Source organism: Oreochromis niloticus, linkage group LG14 (assembly GCF_001858045.2).
Source record: "Oreochromis niloticus isolate F11D_XX linkage group LG14, O_niloticus_UMD_NMBU, whole genome shotgun sequence".
Taxonomy (NCBI): Eukaryota; Metazoa; Chordata; class Actinopteri; order Cichliformes; family Cichlidae; genus Oreochromis; species Oreochromis niloticus.
This window is the reverse complement of record NC_031979.2, coordinates 32,744,840-32,765,454: the sequence shown is the minus strand read 5'-3', so window position 1 is coordinate 32,765,454 and position 20,615 is coordinate 32,744,840.

Genomic DNA, 20,615 nt, shown 5'->3' with positions numbered 1-20,615 from the left:
AACTGCAGTGGAGGTGCAGTCTTTTGTATGTCCCTTATTTAATTACAGCATTGCTTGCTTATTGGAACAATATAAAAAGAATGGTTAAAAAAAAGATGTATTAACAATTCTTTTATGTTTTTAAAAAGGTTTTCTATGTGTTTGAAAAAGTCAAATCTTCATAAACCTAGCAACAAAGGGAAGCTAAAACAAGGTGGATATAGTTTGGTCTCCTGCAATGTGTTGCATTTTGCACAATCGGAGAACAATACTGAATAGGCTGAACTAAAATGATCTAACAAGGAAAATAAAAGTGTGCCTTTTTTTGGAAAAAACCCCCACATCTTTGTAACAACAGTACTTACTATTGTTTTTAAATGATGTGTTCCAGTGTTAGCCTTTATACACATAACAAAAGGCAGCCTCAGGAGACACTTCAGGTTTTAGCGGCCACTGAATCGTTTCTGAAAATGCTTTGTTTGATATGTAAGATTAAAATGTCTCAGATGTGAACTCACTACTCAAGTCAAACATAGTGAGAAAGGCCAAATGCTGAGAAGAGCTCTTAGAATTATAACAAAACATTTTGGTCTCCAAACACTGTTGTCCCTAGTGTGACAGTGGCATAAGGCAGGAGTGAACACAGTCAGTGGACTAGTTGAAAAAAAACATTTTCTTCTTTATTTTAAATAGACTCTTATATGATTGAGCAAAGCAAAGTTAGAGAATAGACATGTCATTCAACATTGTCTACAGTAAAAATGAGAGTCCATTTGACTCCTACTATTACTGATAGCCCAAATTAGCCCTTCCCATTTTGCAACCCTATCACTCAGCCTCTGATTAATTAATTGCTGTAAAACAGCTAATTGCCCTGTGACACCAGAAGTCAAATATATTACAAAGCTTTAGCACAAGTCCTCCCCCAGATAAAGAGAACATCACAGATGTGCTTACATTTTAGCCATTATTTAAAAAGCAAAATCAAAAAGGGCAGTCTTCCCAGTCTTTAAAAACTCAAAAAAGCAAGGGATGACCATGTTCTTAATTAAGATGCAGTTTGTCACTGGCAATGTGCAGTGAGCAGGTCTCTCTTTTTATTGTCTGTGATAGCTCTCTGAAATTAGCCAGCATCTTATGTTGTATCAGCATATTATTACTGGCACTAAAAAACAGATTTTCTCACACAGAGTAGCCTATTTGCAGCTGTGAGCCTTGAACACATTCCCTATGGATAGATAGATATATAGAGAAAGATATATAGTATAGACAAAATATATTTAAAAAATATGTTTTCCAAATTCAATTCAATTCAGTTTCAGCGCCATCTCACAACAACAGTTGCCTCAAGGCCCTTTTTATTGTAAGGTACACCCTACAATAATACAAGTGTTATGTGTCTATATCAATATTAATGTTAAAAACCTGATTAAAGAAAATCACTTTCTATTTTCACAAAACATACATGGACAAACTAATCCAGTCTGTAGAAGTGTAGTTACCTTGAAGCAAGTTCATTATATCTGTAGCCAGTACAATATAATAATGGCAGACTCTGGACCCAGTGGTAAGGCAAGCAGCTCCTTAAAAAAGTACTAGTATCACACTAATTAAAGGTCTTACATTTACTTAAGTAAAATATCCCCTGTAGCCTATCATGAATCTCACACTTAAACACTTTTAATTTGTTATGTGAGAGTTAAAGTTAGGCAGTGTAGCTTAATACTAACAGGGCCTTTCTACTCCTTTGGATCAGATTATATTGTTTAGCCTCATTCAGTTTGTCAATTACCTTTTAAGTTTCATTTTTCCCAGGGCTTTTCACACAGTAGAACTACAGTGTGACCTGATTCTGCCCAGTACCACCACCTCCCACTGATCTGGACATATTGTCTAACTACCTTTGTATGCTGTGTTGCCCTTTCTACCACTCATTTCTCCTCACTCATGCCTGCTTAAATAGCACAGCATTTAAAGTGGCATGCTTTCTTCTCTGCAGAAGGGACAGAGGGGAAATGTTAACTGAGAGAACTTCAGCTGCTGTCTGGTGCATTATTATTTTAAGGAGTTTGAAAAATTAAACCAGACACTTCTGATCTTGTATGACAAAAAATAAATACTAAAATGTTTGTGCATGCAATTCTAAAGAATGCTAAACCCATTAAGGTTAAAATTTCACGTGTGAATTTGTTCTTTCATATTGTTGCTTCACAGTGTTCAGCATATTGGTTTGGGTCATTTAGGAATATGCATTCAATATCCATCAAATTCTTAAATTAAACATGTTTAAGAACTTCACTAGGTTGTTTTCAGGATTTTTTTAAAGGGTGGCATGGAGAGAGAGGATCAGAAATGATGATGATACTTCCTGGAGGGTGATGCTACACCATGGCCCCAACTTTCACCCCCCACTGTAAACTCTCTTTGACTAATGATTATAGGAGCATTTACTGTAGGAAAAAAATAAAACAGATAGAAATAGTAACCTGGCTGTGTCAAAAGTAACAAATTCCATACCAAAACTTTTCTAAAGCTCTTTGATGGACATATCAAAGATTGTTTGAAGCTTACAGTTTCTCCATGTTTTGCATCTTAACACCAAATTAAAGTAATTCCTTGCTGGCTGAAACTACATGTTTGAGGAACTAACTTGAAAGTGCTATTAATCTTCTCATTTACTCTCAAGCAAAAAGCAAAAAATTTTTCCTCCCCAGAAGACAATTTTTCTACTGTTGAGCTTCACTTGTGCAGTTTAGAGAGATGAGCATTTGTCATCCCACCTGGACTCTATCAAGAGTCAGAGATTAAGCGTGCTTTCACACATCAGGTTATTCGCTCGCTCACTCTGCTCATGCATCGCAATCCTCACCTCAGGGCGATCCCACATTTAATGGGTAAAATGTGCATTTTAGGAGCTGTTGAATAAAAGTGACAATCCAAAGTCAGGTGACCATTAAATTAAATTAAATAGCATTACATAACTAAATAAAGTGCAGAAGGAATTGCACCGTGACAGGGTTCAGTAATACTAATTATCTACAGTTGGATAATAGTACTTTTATTCATTTTAATCATATAGTCCTCCCTTTTATGAGTACGTCGTCACTGACTCTGATAAGTTAATTGAAATATAGTGCTACCCCGATAGCAGCACTTAGAGTTTTAAAATAACTATTCACGGACATTTGACAATCACGACAGGTTTACATACAGGTCATGTTCGGTGTGGCTTTAATATTTATCAGTAGTTCTATTAAGTTCTCAGGTAAGAAATTTAAGGTCAGTCAATTGACTGGTGACAGACGCATTTATAAATGTTCTTCTTTCTTTCACCTCTATTTAATCTCATTCTGCTTACATAAATTCTTACGAAGCATGCATTATGAATACTAAATTAAGTTTCAGTGTATTAAATGCTTTTAATGGATTCAATCAACTGAGCTAAATATGTTGATTAAGATTTAGAGTTTGCTGCTAAATTAGATAATACAAATGCAAAAAGACACCAAGTATGAAACTGATTAGTATTAGTTACGGGTTCTCTTTTTGCACAATTTACAGTACTGCATTAAAGTCTGGAGCCACCCCTAATTTCTTTATATTTGCTTCCAATGAGCTTTTTGTGCAAAAGTTCTGGAGGTCTTTCAAATTTTTCTTTGGACATCAGTTGCTTTTTCACTCATTTTCATTCCAGTGCTTGTATCTGACTATTTGTGTTCTTACCAGTGGTTTATAAGTCAGTGTGGTGGTTTTTGTGGTAGCATCACCATTGTGCATCTTACAGGTGGGTTGCTGAAATCAAAATGAGGCCTGAGTAAGAAGAGTATGACAGTAGGAACAGTTTGGGTGTGCTGAGTATAGGCCACTCTTTCCACCCCAATCCAAAGTCTTTATAATGTTAACATTAAACTAAAGACCCAGTTCAAAGATGGGTGTGGTCTAGAATTCTGGCAGCTGGTGTCACATTGCAAGATGGTCTAGTTTTAGTATTTCTGACAATTTGGGTGAATGGTTTTTTTCTTGTCAGCCTTTAATGGAACCATCAGAGCTTAATTTTGATGAAAGCTTTCTATGAGATTGTCTGCAGGAGCTCTGGCACCTGCAGAGTTTACACAAGGTGGCTGAGATTGGGATTCACATAGTGAGGCAAAAAAGATGAGCGACACAAGAACCGACAGGGAGAGAGTCTCATCTGATCTTTGAATGGTGTTTGATTTTTTTTCCCTGTGCCCTTGCTCTCTGTGTCTTTTCAGGACCAAATACCAGCAGTAGATGTAGCAAAAAGGACAAGCCAAAGAAAATAATAAATCACTGGATTTTCCAACATTTTGACATTTTGTGTCTTTATGTGGAATCCCTGCAGACACTGCCATAATCTGCTATGGTACTTTAAAAACTGCCAGTCATTCAGTACATCTGGGTAAATGCCACTGTGGAGAATGATAAATATTTCTTCAAAAACACAAGTTGCCTTTTCGTGATTCAGCATGGCATTTTACTAACATAAACTGAACAAATCAGCGACTGTGGAAAAAGACTATGTAAAGAAAAAATGTCTAGACAGATACACAAACTTATAATGAAATATGTTTAATATCACTTCAACCAACCAAACAAACAAAAATAAAAATGATCTAACTCCAATACTGATCCTAGTCTAAAATCACATTTACATTATGCTTTGAGATACTCCTGTTTGAACTGACTAGAAATAAACAGAAATATTAGGTTAAAGTTGAGTTGGGTTTGGATAGTCTCCAAAGTTCTCTTTATACTACATCAGTGCAACTGGGTAGGGTGTGCAGTGGACCGGTCCCATGGCTTCTTACCTGTGCTAATTTCATATGAGCACAAATGGACATTAGAGTTGTTACCAGGGAGCCAGCAATATAAAATCATTTTAATGACCACAAATGATTTATACATGTTTCCACATAAAGATCAACTGTGAGAACAACTTAAGAGAAGTCAAGGTTCAGCCTTGATAACAAAGATAATATAGGGGACAACTTACTATTGTGACCCAAGAATGATCATGAATAATCACTCTTCCTTGGCTACTTACACATATACACACATACAGACGCACAGGCGCACACACATGCATCACAAGCACATAGACACACAAGCTTTTGAAGTGTAATGCACAAAAATTACTTTTTACACGATAGCATGCAGCACCCTCCCCACCCTCTTATCTCTCACTGTGTTTTGTTTATCTGCCTCCTCACCGCTGCTCTCCATTTATCAGCTGCTCTGGCATTCCTGTTAAAGCATCCCCGTGGCTTGTCTCTTGGACAATGATGGACACAGGTGGCCGGAGAAGGTGTCCACACGGCTCAGACCAGAGCACTGTCCTGGGGCTCTGGCAGTGGCCTTGAAGGCTTATCATCTCTCCACAGAAGTGCTCTTTCATGCTTTTGATCTCATATAAATTAGTTTCTCTGGCTTTTCTGTTAAAGCAATCTTCCTCCCCGCTCCTGTCACAGAAAATCCGAGTGGCGATGGGTATGATCAGAAATTTATGTGAGTGTCATTTCTGCAACCCTCATGTTGGCAGCTGGGACCTTGATTGACCATCTTAAGGACGTTAGTTTGAGATAAAGAACGAGGGCAAATACAGTTTATTATCTGAGTTCTCTAAATGTAACCAGAACAATAACCAACAGGCAACAGCTAATTATTTTCCTTGAACATTTAAAACTAACACATATACAATGAACTTTATAAAAATACAAACATTTAAACAGTTAAAATGTCACTAAGCCCAAAAACAAAACATCAAAAGGTTGAAACTAAGATTTCTTAGTGTAATATATGTTTACTATATTACATCACCTCTTCTTTCAACAAAGCTTGAGAACTGAAGAGACCAAATGCTGTATTTTTGAAAGCCAAATGGGTTTTTTTCTCTCTCTCTGTTTTTCTCTTACTTGTTAGAGGGTTGCAGATACTTAACAGTCCGACGCTTCCTTTGTCATATTTTCTTTTTACAATATCCCAAATGTTTTCATCGGGTGACAGATCTGGACTGGAGGCAGGCCAGTTTAGCACATTTTTTCTACAGAGCCTTATGTTGTAATACGTGCAGAATGTGGCTTGATATTGTCTTAGTGAAGGTCTAGTCTGAGAAAAACATAATCTAGTAGTCTAAAACTCGTATGTATCATTTAGCAAATAAATGGATGAACGATGGCACGGTGTCAAGGTTATCCATGATATGCAAAGTAATGAATTTTCTAAACAGCACAGCTCATGACTTGAACTGTGTGCAGGTTACCATTGTGGAGGATGTGGTGTCACTAATTTGAAATAATAATAATAATAATAATAATTCTTCGTTAATGGTTTCCACACGTTTTCCTGATCCCATGCACTGACTGCCTTTGCAGATTGTTATGTAAAAGAGTCTATTGAATCTTGCTTTTTGGCCTTGGCCCATGCGGGGCATGGCAAATCTATCAATCATTTCATGTTCTGTAGATCTTTGCAATGTTTACAATCTCACACAAAAGTGAGCCCTTTTTTCATCTTTACTCTAAAGCTAAGGCTTAGCCCCTCTGAGAGGCTCTTTTTATAACTAATCATAAAAAGTATTCAAACTAATTAGCTGTGAAATGTTTGACAAGACTTTTTAAGACTCCACTCTTATGTTTTCAATGTCCCAAGCTTTTCTGAAATGTGCTGCTTAATCAAATTAAAAGTTAGGGTTGAAAAAAAAGTGTTGTTTTTTTTGTTGTTCTGACCATTTATATGTTTTTAATAAAAAATATGTTTTAATTGTTTGCAAATTAAGGTTTGCATACGTTTACATCTCAGTGGTCCTCAACCAACATACTGAAAAGAAATTAGATATGAGATAAAGAAAAAATTCAACAGAGCTCAGAGGTCCTCATTTCAGAAACAATTTTGAAGACTTCCCTGTAAAGAAATTTCTCATAGACCACTAAAAGACTTTTTTGGAGCAAGGAGCTTTGGGAACAAACAGTAAATCAGAACCTCAACACTTATCTGAGATTTGACAAGTCTGCAGTGATACTGATAATGACAAATTCCAAACAATTTTAATAAGACATAAACATAAAGGGTGCATTACCTGCCAGTTTCAGGACTTTAGATTTGGAGGCTATCAGAATATGACACCGTACTAAATCCTGAATACTGCTGAAAATCCTGTGGATCTATATGAAAAATGTCACTCTTTGCTTCAGTATTGCTTCTATCTGAGTGTTCACAGCATGAAGGCCTAGGGCTTTATATTAGTACTGGTTGTCTGACCTACCTTAAAGTTCCCTCTTTCCTTTTTGTTCGCTCCTCCTACTCACTGAGGTGCGCCTGCTGGGGTACATTCAATTTGAAAATGGCGTGCAGTGTATTGCTATGGTTTCCTGGTTAAAAGATATGGCTTTAAACTGTGTGTGGTGGTGGGCAACAGTGTGCAATGGACTTGATGGGTGTGTCAGAATTGTAGCAGTAGCAACATGCGTGCAAACCTTCATCCATTCAGCCATCCATCTGGCGCCACACTAGGTGTCAATTACAAACAGTGTGTCCAGGCAAATCTGTGCTCAACACTTATGTGGTGGTTATGTGTTTTTTTTTTTGTTTGCCTGTTTTAAGCCATTATTTTGGGGTCTGTTGGACCCACTACATTTTGGATTTTCTAAATCAATCCAGAGTGGAACAAACAAACAAATAAAAAAGTAAACTAATACTAACTGACTAATACTAATACATAAGTTTAGTTTATCACAATTCCCAGTGATCTGAGTCACAAGTATGATTAAAATTTGATATTAACCTCTGTTGGAGCACATTTATAAATAAAAATTACATTATTTTTTGCTATAAAGTTCAGCCTACTGATAATATAGTCTACAGTATTTGCACCAGCCTATAAGTCACATGAGGTGTAGGGTTTTGCTATGTGTTGCATGTATATTTCTTGCACTTGATCTTTTCTCCTACTACAGCATGTTTTATTATACAAAAAACTGGGCTTCAGGTGCATTTTGCAGATAGTGAGAATACCTATTTATTCAAAATCATTATGATTGACTAACAAGTGCATGTACTAAGAACAAAAACAGATTGTTGCATATGTTTTGTGAATCTTTTACACATGCAATAGTGAGAGCCAATGAGATAAAACCAAAATAACATAAAAGGGTGTTACATGCAACTATATTTCTGTTTAATAAAATGCTTTGCTATGTCATGTTGGGGATCAATAAGACTGGCACCTTTTAGATTTTGTTTAATAGTGTTGAAGTTCTCAATTGTTTAAGGAGATGTTATTTTGTTTTACCACCTATGCATTTGTTCTTATTTTCTTACTTTTAATTGCTAGATTATCTTTCATTTACCAAAACTAAATTTTGACCTAGTTAAAATTGTAGCCATGTGATTGTACCTCATTTGTTTTGTGCTGAACAAGCCTGGCATAACAACAGTAATCACCCAATTACTTCAGAAAATTCATGCAATAAACATTTGTTATTTGCTATAAAAAGCTGTCTGGTGCTTTAACAAGCATGCAATTAACTAATTAACAGAAAAATAAATTCCTAATAACTAGCAAATCACTCAGGCATGAAGCAGCTCTATTAAGAGGGTAGCTTGTTGTTGATGCAGTAATTTTATGACCCACTGCTCCCCCCTATATGATATGTCATGATACTTCATTAACCACCATAAAATTAAAAAATGTATTGATATATTATTGATACTGATAATGATGCAAAAGTTGTTTTCTTGTCTGAAAGCATAATCCAAGCTTACAAATTAATCCTACAAAGTAATTCAAGAAAGCAGACAAAAATTGGACTACGTGTTATTATATAGACCATCTGTATTAGTTTCAGAGAGAACAAAAATCCAAGACTGACACACTGGTATTGGTAATCATCAGTGACCGGTGTGATAGTTGAGAAAATTGAATCCATTATGCTCTGTGGATGTAATGAGGTGAATCTGACTTTTTTAAGCTCTTTAAGCATTCTGGCTCATTGTGCCTTATTGGAGAGGGCAAAAAAAAGTTTTTTTGTGATCCTCAGGAGGAGCTTGGATTTCTTGATGAGTTCCTGCTGCACTGATGTGAAAGAGACTGGATATTTAGCTGTTCTGCTTCTGTGCGTCCTCCCTCCAGGCCAAAAAATGTTATCTCTTATTCATTATTTGGCTTGTCATATCACACAAATTGCCAAACAAGAGAACCATTTCCAAATGATATGAATCAGTTCGCAAAACTTGAGTCACAGAATCAATAAATTTCAGCTAGAGACAGCCTACCAACAATATATGATTAGGAAAGGGAAAAAAGTCTACACTACAGGGACTGTGTATGAGGCATAGTGGGAGGAATAATACTTATTGGCTTTGGCCACTGTAAGGAAAGAGCTCATCTCCCTCTGCTGAGGAGTGTCACATTGAATTTGTTTCCATTTGTTCAAGTCAGTGAATCACTCAGTTTTATCTCTATTTCTCTTTTCCTTTCTATGCATCCCAATGAGCTTAACATAATATTAAAATATGGCAGAAAGCTGATGAGAAAAAATGAGTGTAATGCTCGTCTGAGCGGCTGCTTCTACCATCTGTCCCTTTTCCCTGTATCCACATTAGGTGCATTGATTTTGACTGCTAAATTTGAGTAAAAGTGGAACTCTAAAGACATATATGTGCATGTACACAGCAAAACACATGTGTTTTATATGCTTGTCTGAAAGGTCAAATGTTCAAAGAAAATTGCCTGGTTCAACTTATTGCAGAGTGTAATGAGATGGAATTGTTTATCCATTTACAAAACACTTGTCGCGACTGATGTGGGGTTTTTTTTGGTTCTTGCGATACATAATAGAAAATGAGAAATTACTTCAGGTCCCTTTTAATATGCTGATGGTCAAATCTATCTTTGACTTTCAGTGCGACAGAGATCTCTTTAAAGCCTATATATACACTTGGTGCCTCAAGCCCAGCAGGATAATTGGTCACAGACATATTGCAGGTGTGCTGATAATTCCCATACAGCATGCACAAGCTTAGTATTGCTTGTTGCTATGCCACCTCACGTGGTAACCAGGGAGCTTGTTAGCAATCTTATCCATTTTACAAGCTACAGAATGTGGAAAAAATAGCAAAAACTTGTTCAATATTACAACTGCCAGTACAACAAGCAGTATCCACTCTTTCAGAGCATGCATTGTGTCATAGAGGTTGATGTCCTAATATGTTTGAGGCAGGTTTGTGTATAAATTTCCATCCGTCCATTTTCACGTATATATATCAGGGTTGTAGAGGCAGCAGTCTAAGCACAGATGCCCAGTCTTCTCTCTCTCTCTGGCCACTTTTTCCAGCTTTTGAACATTTCCAAAATGTTCAAATGTCCAAACCACCAGAACTGGCTCCTTTCAATGTAAAGGAGCATAAGTTTTACTCTGATAGCTGCTCATCCTATCTCTAAAGCACCCTTTGAAGGAAGATCTTATTCTTTCAGCTGCTACCCAGAACTCATGACTATAGATGAGGATAGGAATGTAGATTGAGTAGTAAATTAACAGTTTCACTTTCATCCTCAGCTCTTTCTTCAGACTGATACAGAGTTCACATCACTGCTAACGCTGATCCAATCCGTCTGTTGATCTCCTACTCCGCTCTCCTCTAACTTGTGAACAACACCCTGAGATACTAAAATGCTTCCGCCCAGGGCAATAACTCGTTCCAGACCTGGGGTGGGTACGCCACCCTTTTCTGACTGAGAACCATGTCTTTGGAGGTGCCAATTCACATCCCACCACACTAGGCTACAAAACTACAAGGTTATTTCTTGACAAAGTCAACAAAACCACACGAACAGCAAAAAAACAGAGATGGGATCTCTGTTTGTTGACCGACCCAGCCAAAACAACCCTCAAGTCGAGAATCATCAGTGTTGATGAGAGTTTAGCGTTTCTGCAGTTTCTTAGTCCAAAGAAGGAACACGAGCTCAAGAGTAAAACCACAAGCATGCTCACCATTTTCTCCAGCGTTAATGGGGTGTCATATTGTAAATTTGTGGATGTGGATAATATCATCAGTTCACCAGATTTTCACAACATAGCTGTCTGCTCAAGGGCTGTACCTTGAAGCTGCATAACCACTAAAAGCATAACGCTCCCAGTTCTCCAAATGAGTGGAGAGTGCCAAAGCCACACTGCAGGCACTGGTGAGAAGAATGCTATGAATGACTGAAGAAGATAACGATCAGCGTGTTTTCTGATATCCTTGGTATCATGAAAAGAGTGTTTATAATTAGCATTATAGACAGTTTGAAATAAATGATTGCAATAACTGTCATATTCATTTTGACAGCATTGGCAAACACTATTGTTAAATCAGGGATGATGACAAATAACGCCTCCTTTCCTTTATTTTGGACAAACCCATAGGCTTGCAGACACTTCTTAGGCTCCACAGTCATTTCCAAAGCTAGAGTTTAAAACCAACCATCTGCACCTGTAATCACTGTGAAATGTGAAGTTAGAAACTGTGAGATCTACAATACCTGCAAAACATGTAATACTATAGTGTAACTTGTATCATTAAAGTATGTGTTACAGAGATGTGTGCTGCACAGATATGAGAAAGACAAAGCAAATTAGGGTACAGAAAAGAAGAGAGGAGCAATGTCTTACATAAAAGTGACACAGAGGATTTGTTCCAGGAGACTTCACCCAATCCAATCAAGTGGGCTTTTCTGGATGAGTTCTCAAGCGATTCTTGCATGTCTTAGAAGAAAGCACTCGAGTTAACCTGTCCTTCAGTAATGAGGAAATTAGCTTTTTTCTTACAAGTATGATGTTCTGCTGCATTTTGTGGCTCTTACTGCCCACATAGAAAATGTGTACACCAGCAATGTAAACTGTATTGTTAATGCAGAAGGCAGCAGACAGATGATGGCGTTATTTTATCAAATTATAATTCTTCTCAGAAAGGTTTTTGCTGTTTGCAGCGTTTTGTCATCTTTGCACGCCTGTTAATAATCGACACATATCATTTTCATTTAAATTTTATCACTGTGCTGACATGATGAGTGGTAATATTAGTCTATGTTTATTAAAGTTAACACTACATAATGTAGGTATTTAATTATATATATATATATTTTTAGCTAGATTCACACAGCATTATTAATACATTTATTTATAAAACCATTCCTCCACCCAATAAGTAAGTGAAGAAACATGCAGATTTAGTGGAGGGCCTTAGCGTAGAGTGGAAACCCAGGGTCTATGTGTACATATTTTTTTACTGAATTTCTTGATTTTTTCAGCTATTTTGTGTTATTTGCTTATGTTTTTAAAAGAAAACCTGCAATGAGCAACATATGTTGTGGAAGAACAATTAGATGGCCTTTTTTTAATCGCAGGAATAATTTTTTGGAACAAAAAAATAAGAAAAAAGGGCACAGTTAAAGGTTAACAGTTAAAGGAATTCTGAAGGGAGCACACAATGATACTGCTTGATAAGGGCTGCTTATGGAGGAAGCTGAGTGGACAAAAACATTTGACTTTAACTTGGGCGTCCACTCTTTGTTCCACAATCCTGCAATTGTTATTCTGTAAACTTAATGATAGTGCTTTTTCTGCATAAATATAACCAAAGATTAATCATATTGTTGTCACACTGTAAAACTGTTTTTAATGTTTTAAGAATGATTTACTGGACTTTTTTTGATAAATTACCCGTCAAATCTCAAAACCATTCAGTGCACTTGTCAGTAGACTCGTTGTAAACATTATTCCAATGGTGACAGCTTATAAATATTTATGATTTTACTCTTACTTTTGTTTTTTAGTGTTTTTGATCACTAATACCAAATGGACTGAGACCTAACCTTTAGTATATATATGGTTGTTCCAGTTAGACAGTTAGCTTGAATACTCTAACTGAAGGCTTCCAAAAGGAATTTTGATTTGATGTCCAAACAACTTTATAACTGACGCAAGAAGAGTTACTATTGTGCTTTAAATCTGTGTATCTGCTGTGGATCGTTTCCATTCATATTACAATTGATTGCTCTAAAGACTAAACTCATTTCTGCAGTTCTTATCTGCAATCTCAAAAGGAAAAGACAAAGCAAAACAAGGTCACTGGTTCCCGTTTACCTGTGTCCATTAACTAAGTTGTTCTTTTTTTGAATCATTATGACATCAGATGCTAAACTTGATTCTTTCTATTCTAGTTTGTAAATTTTTATTGTGTTCGTTACCATTTGAAACTTGTAGAGGCTTTCATGTCTGCCTTGTGGTTGTTGATTGGCAGCCGCTAAACTCACATGGTTTCAGAATTTTGAACTTCTGTTTAAAGATTAAAGAATAAACAACAATTTTCCTTTAGGTGTGTAACTATACAGTGTTTATGGCTAAGAGTTATGTTAAGAAAACTCTTATACTAATCTCACTGCTCATTATACTAAGCTGGTGGTCATCAGTTTATTAATTTGGTTTCTTTTTTGTTACTTTCTTATTAAATGCTCATCTGTGTTTATGAGTTGTTGAATTCCTGTCCTTATGTCATTTGACCCAAATGTTTTTATTCAGATGCCTCATGGCACTGCAAGAGAATTTGATTTTCATAGTCTGTTTTGGGGAAACATTCACACTGCACAAACCCATTAATGGTGAAGAAATGGATGAACATCCCTGTGGTTGTGCTCTTGATGTGCTTCTTTAGACTCAGAAACTCATAAACTGGATACACTAAACTCTTGTCAACACTAATGATCCTCAGCGTGGGCACTGGGTCAGTTTAATACAAAGACACCATAAAAGATGAATGCTACCTATTGATTTTGGTCTTTGTATTTTGAAGCTTCCATATTCGTTTTGTGGTCAACGCCATGTTCATTTTTTTTAGGCAGAAGTTACCTTAGTGGGGTGGAGTGCTAATTTAAAAGCTAATGCCAGGTAGCTTGATTAGCTGCAAACATACACTGGTGGAAAAAACACATGCACATAAAGTGTCAGGTAATTAGTGCTAAGAAGCAGTAAAACAGAACTAAAACACTATAAATTCACTCACCGAAACTGAAGCACAAACTTGTGGGATCTGTACTACACAGTAAATCATATTATTATTTAGATAATCCATTAAAATTAGAACCACTGAGGGGGTCATTTTGACCCCTTTACATTTTAAAAATCATGTCTGTTAAAATAAAACATCTTGTATCTTGTTCTGTTTAATCTGAAAAGTCCCTAAAAACAGTCAGTGATTACTGTTGGCCTCTCTGGGTTTTTATGACAGTACGTCTTAAAGTTCAGTTTTTAAAACCTTATAATATAACTACAGTTCATTGCCTCACTGTGAGACACCAACTATTTTAATGGGTCAGGAAAGTATAACTCTAACTAAGATTTGAATGGGTGCATGAAGTTGAGGATCAGGATTTTTTCATAGCGAGTAATCCAAACCATGCAGCAGTGTATTAATATTCCTGTCATGCAATTGCATTTGTCTCTTTTCATCAGGGACGCTCACATTATTGTTTTTTTTTAGGGGAAAAAAAAAATGAGTGTTCATCCTCTAGCTTCACTTTACTAACATTTTCATGTTAACCATAGCTCTGTAGCAATTTGAAGCTAGCCACCACATGGCAACATGTGAATGGGCTGTGGAAGGGTTGTTGAGCTGGAGCACAAAACAGGTCAAAGTGGGGAGTGAGTGTGGAACAGTGGGGAAACGTAACAGAACAGAGAGTCCATAGAGTGGAGAACTAATACAAGAAAATATAGTGTGAAATCTGGGGCAGAGCAGCCGAAACTGCCTGGATTCAAAACTCCCTAGAACTGCCAGGGGGATCATTTTGACCCCTCCTGCAACAACAGCAGTGATGGCAGATCAAGAAATTTTAAATTTTCATCTATTTTTTCTAATTTTAAGTAAGATTTGACAAAACAAATATTTTACATTAATTTTTAGGGATTTTATTAATTTTATCAATGATTTAAATCATTTCTTTACATATTGTGTAGGCAAAACATACATTTGATATAGCACAACAAATAACATAAAAGCTAAACTTCTGAAAAAAATGTAATTATTATAGAGGAATTTTATGAAAAATACAAAAATATGTTTTTATAACTTAGAGGACTGGTTCTGCTAAAATAATGATAGTGTAAGAGCAAGTGTGTTCACTGTGAAACAGATTCAACAGCTGATTGCCTATATTTTAAAATTGATCTCTCAGCAAGCTACAAACACACACAGGCTCATTCTTATCAGGGTCCCGGGGACAAAAACATCACAAACATATTTAAATAACCACTGTAAAATTAGAACAGTCAAAGTTTATCATCTTGTCCACATCTGCCTACTATCACCAAACCTGCAGCTGCATAGCCCATGTCCACTCTGCTCCACAGTCAGCACCCTCCTCTGCTCTCCTGCTCAGGCCTGAAACTCGTTTGGCTGGTGTGCTCTGGATTTCACTCTTTATTTTCTCGGATTAGTTCTCCACACTATGGACTCTCTGCTCATTTAAACTACAGTTCCTTTGTTGCTCAGAACACCAGCAACTCATCTTGTTTCTCAACCCTTTCAGTCAAACACCACATGGATACCACATGTTATTGTAAAAATTAATTTTTAAAATTTACCCCATGATTTTTTCTAAAATAGCTACATTTTTTTAGATGTTACCTATTTTTTTTTTGCACCATCTATTTACAAATACTAATATGTATTTCAACTTCAAAGTCTGAAATAAAATAATAAATCATCTCAATCATCTGAAAAAACTAATAAAGGAGCTTTATCTTAATTTTAAATACTCATTTTGCCAAATCCTACTTACAATTAGAAGAATTAGATGATAATTAACAATTGTACAAGAAACTGCATCTTTGCCATTAGGCAATAACTTTGGTTGTTGCAGTATGGGGTCAAAACAACCCCTCCTGGTGGTTCTAGGAGGTTTGGAAAATCTGACAATTATAGTGTAGCGTATGGGTCCAACAGTACACACACACTGAAGAGCTCCACCTTAATGATTTGAGGTAGTGTAAGAGGCCTAATCAACTCAAGCTGCCATGCCCTTAACTCAGTTATCCAGGTGGATGAGTAATAAGAACATTTACTCCCCTCAGAATTGTTATGAAAGGTGAAACTGTCTGTCTGTGGACGGCAAAACAGTTTTTTTGGGGGGGGGGTGTTGTACCAGTCTGTAAATATGCTGGAGTGGAGTATTTTAATATAGGAGTCTAAGGGGATTGACCCCCTGTTGGAGTCAGCCTCAAGCGGTGGCTAGACAACTGCAGTTTTTGCCACTTCAACGATGACTTCATTTTCACCTGTGTAACTTACCGCTTGGAAGTCCATGTATAAGTCCACAGAAGTCAGTGGTGAAATTGGAAATGCACACTTGCACTGGAGTTACAATGTGACTTCCAGGTCCTGATCCAAACATAGCATGAACACTGGCGGTATTGTATTACTGCCCAAGCAGGCAACCTTGAAGAGGATAGAATCCAAATTTCAATAAAGTAAGATTATTGCTTTTTAGGCACATTCAGGAAACCCTTTGATTACACCAATACTATTATGGACATTTCATTATCTGGGTGTAAATTACATTTTATATTTTGCTATTCTCCTCAGAGTGAAATTGAAGTGATAAAAGAAAAACCAGAAAAATAAATTAATGACATAAAGTTTAACTCTCTGTGGTCTAAGTCATCTTATGTGGTAACTCTAACCCCGATTAAAGGATTGACTTGCTTGTGGGCCTCCTCACAACCGAGATACAAAGATGATCTTGAAAAATGTCTGTAAATCTGACAAGAAAAAAGTATCACACACATTATTATATAACAGTATATAATCATCAGGTCAAATAACTGCAACCACTCTTATTAAGAGTGTGCAAGAAGTCAACCAGCATTTACTTTCATTTACTTTTTTTCTTAAATGAACCATAAAAAGCCAAAATGTAACAATTTAAAAAATGACTTTGAGAGTTGTTGTCAGTGTGTGATTTTCTTAATAATTATCCCCATAGTTGTTTGTATGAAGTCTTTGTCACTTTTGTAATTGATTAGAAAGAACATTTATATTATAAGAACACTGAACAACAGTTAATTTGGTTAGCTTATAGCATAAGCATACTGGCAGTAAGGTTAATATTTGTGACAATAGAAACTATTATTTAAGTATATGTTTAAGTGGATCTGTCTACCTCTATTGTCATGCATTGTGGTTGCACTGGTTGAGTACGCACGATAAGCAATGTATTACTGACATGTGTCTGACAAGTTTAACAAAGTGGTCGCTCAGCGTGGGTAAGAATCAAAAATGGTGACAGTGGTTATTGACTGTGTTGTGAATATGAGACAGGATATAGCATAACTGACTTCACCGGAGGAGAAGAGTACGCATCAGTATTGAGTGACTGAAAGTCCACCATACCAGAATGCTATTGCCCACAAAACCAAATCTCCTGAAACCAGCTTTGCAACCCTGCAAAGAAAATCTTGGGACAGGTGGCGGAAAAGATTTGTCCTGTTCCAGGCACAGCAAGCCCGAGACAAACCAGCAACACTGTCGATACTGTAGGAAGTCATTGGAGAAAAGCAAACTCAAATGCCCAGCATATGATAAGAAAAAAGTGCAGAGACAATCTTTTTGCAGGTAAATGTAAAGCATGCCCAGAACACAAAGAAAAGAAACCTGCACACAATACAGCAGAATGTGAGAGTGATAGCTATTCTGTTACTGAAGCAGTGACAAATAATTTCAATTCAGTCAACACTAAACAAGCCAATAGCACTTTTAGGAGGAATACTCCCATGTTGTAAACTTCCAAATAGTCTGTGGTGCTACAGTACTTGTTGCGTCACTCCAGTTAGCTTGCTCAAACCTGACCCAAAGCTTGAATATACCAAAATTGTACTGATAATATTAAAACTGATTTTTTTAAAAGAAATCTAAGACACCACAAAATATCGCAACTGAAATTTCAGGTGGATAATGAAGTTTTTTTTCCCAATAACTGGCAAATGACTCTAATGCTGTGAAACTTTTAAAGGTACACTGCAAAACATTCTGATAAAACAGATAGCACGGTTACACCAGAAAGGCCCACAGATTGACTGTGGTTAATGGGATAAAGAATAGCAGAGTATGCTGATGTGCTCACTGATGGATGTCTTGAGGGAGAAAATAAGAGAAACATGCAAAGCTGTTGAATATTCCAATGATGGAGCTGCTGAAGGAGGAACTGTAGGGCGTCCTGTGCAGAGGGATCGCCACTTCAGCTAATGCTGCATAAACTGGATCAGTGGAATAGTTATGGTGAAAAAACAGAACAGCTGATCGATGCGATGCATTGGTCCAAGACCCCTAAACAAGACTTTAAAGTGCAGACGCTTCTTATTACTAACCATTGAAGGATATATTCCCAGCTGCCAGATCTTTCCAAAGCCAATGTGTTTACAGTATGTGACGTCAAAAGTGGGTTCTGGCATATCAAGTAAGAGGATGAGTCCAGCTACCTTACACCATTCTCCATGTGGCTGCTACAGATAGCTGAGAATACCAATAGTTATAATCTGCTCCTGAGATCTTTCAGAGAAAACTGACACAAGCTCTAGATGACTGCTTGGGTTGTACATTATTGCAGCTGAGGTGCTGATCACAAGACAAAGAGAAATGCAAGAAGAAGCTGAATGTGATGATGGTGGAAAACTGAGACTGTGTCTAAACTGATATGGGCAAAAGAACATCAAACTGAATGCAGACAAGTTTAAACTGAGACAAAAGGAGGTTACATATATAGGACACCTCCTGAAGGCAGATGGACTAAAACCAGACACTGAAAAAGTGTATGACAGATGCCAAAACCAACAGATGTAGAAGGGGTCCAGAGGCTGCTGGGTATGGCGGATTACCTAACAAAGTTTTCCCACACCTCTCTGGTCACCATGAGGCACTGAAGCAATTAACACACAGACACTGTGAGTGGAAGTTTTCATCACAGCATGAGGATTTCAGTTCAGTTCAATTTTATTTATATAGCACCAAATCACAACAACAGTTACCTCAAGGTGCTTGATATTGTAAGGTAAAGACCTGGTAACAATACAGAGAAAACAGAGAAAACGCCAACAATCATATGACGTCAGAGTCACCAGCTCTAACTATATCCTTTGTCAAAAATTTAAGTTTTAAGCCGAATCTTAAAAAGCATTCCTCAAACTGACAGAGACAATTGCAAATGCAATTTTCTCCAGTCCTGAAACATTATAACCTACAGAAATAACTGATAGTGCAGTTTGATGCCTCAGACACAGGTTTGGGTGGAACACTTCTGCAGGAGGTTGAGACTATTGTCTTTGCAAGCAGTGACGCCATGTTCAAATGGAAAAAGAATCCTTGGCTCTGGTGTTCAGAATGGAAAAGTTCCACCAGTAAACATACAGCTGCAAAGTTATCGTTTAAAGTGCCCGTAAGTCATTAGAGGCCATAGTGAGAAAGCCACTACTGAGTGCTCCTAAAAAAATCAGAAAAAACTGTGTTATGCACTCAAAACTATGATTTGGATGTGGTGTATGTATCAGGAAATGATATGTTACTCGCCAACATTGAACAGAGCACGTCTTCCTGAATGTCCACCACTAATATGGTCTATCAGTCGGTATAGGACAGAGGATAATACACTGCAGATTCTCATTCAAAGGATACAGCAGAGATGGCTAAAAGATAAAGTAAAACAGTAAGTGAAATAAGGCCATACTTTATTTGCAAAACGCAATAGTATTCAGATGTGAAACCTGATAATATAAGGAGTAAGTTCATTTATCATTTACCGTCCTCACATCTTGGTGTGGAAAGTTGCTAGAGAATGCATCTACTGACATGGCATGAAGGACCAGATAAAGACATGTACAGCCAAGTGTGATATCTTCAGACTGGTGGACTTCACACAACCAACAGAAATCTTCCTTCCATGTAAAATGCCATAGACTAAGATAAGATAAGATGGCCTTTATTAGTCCCACAGGTGGGAAATTTGTTTTGTTACAGCAAAAGTGCAAAGTTATGTAGCAGAAATTAGACTACTTCATCAGCGTAGTTATTACCAATATTTTTGAGCAATAGACAATTAACCAGACACAAAGTCTACTACTGTGATAAAGAAACTGAAAGCTCAGATAATGGATCTCAATGTTTATCTCAAGAATTCCAGAGATTCAGCAGACTGTGGGGAAAACAATTGCTCCCATAGAGCAATGATAAGACAGAATCTTCCATAAAGCTAGTCAAAAGACTCTTGTTGCAAGTTGCAGGACAGGATCCCTATCTTGCACTATTAGACCACTACAATCGCACATTATCATAAGGTCTGGAAACGAGTGCAGCTCAGAGATGGCTCAGCCACCATGCTGGAATACTGTTGCTAAAAACCCCCCAAAACAAGACTCCTGCAATCAAAAGTTGTGAGGACACAGCATGATCTGAAAAACAAACAGCATCAGAGTACCTGGTACAAATGATATGCTAGAAACCAGGTGACTGTGTGAGAGTACAGCCACTGGAACCTCACATACACTTAAGATTAGGTTGGGTACTTAAGTCCATTGACACTAGGTCCTATGAAG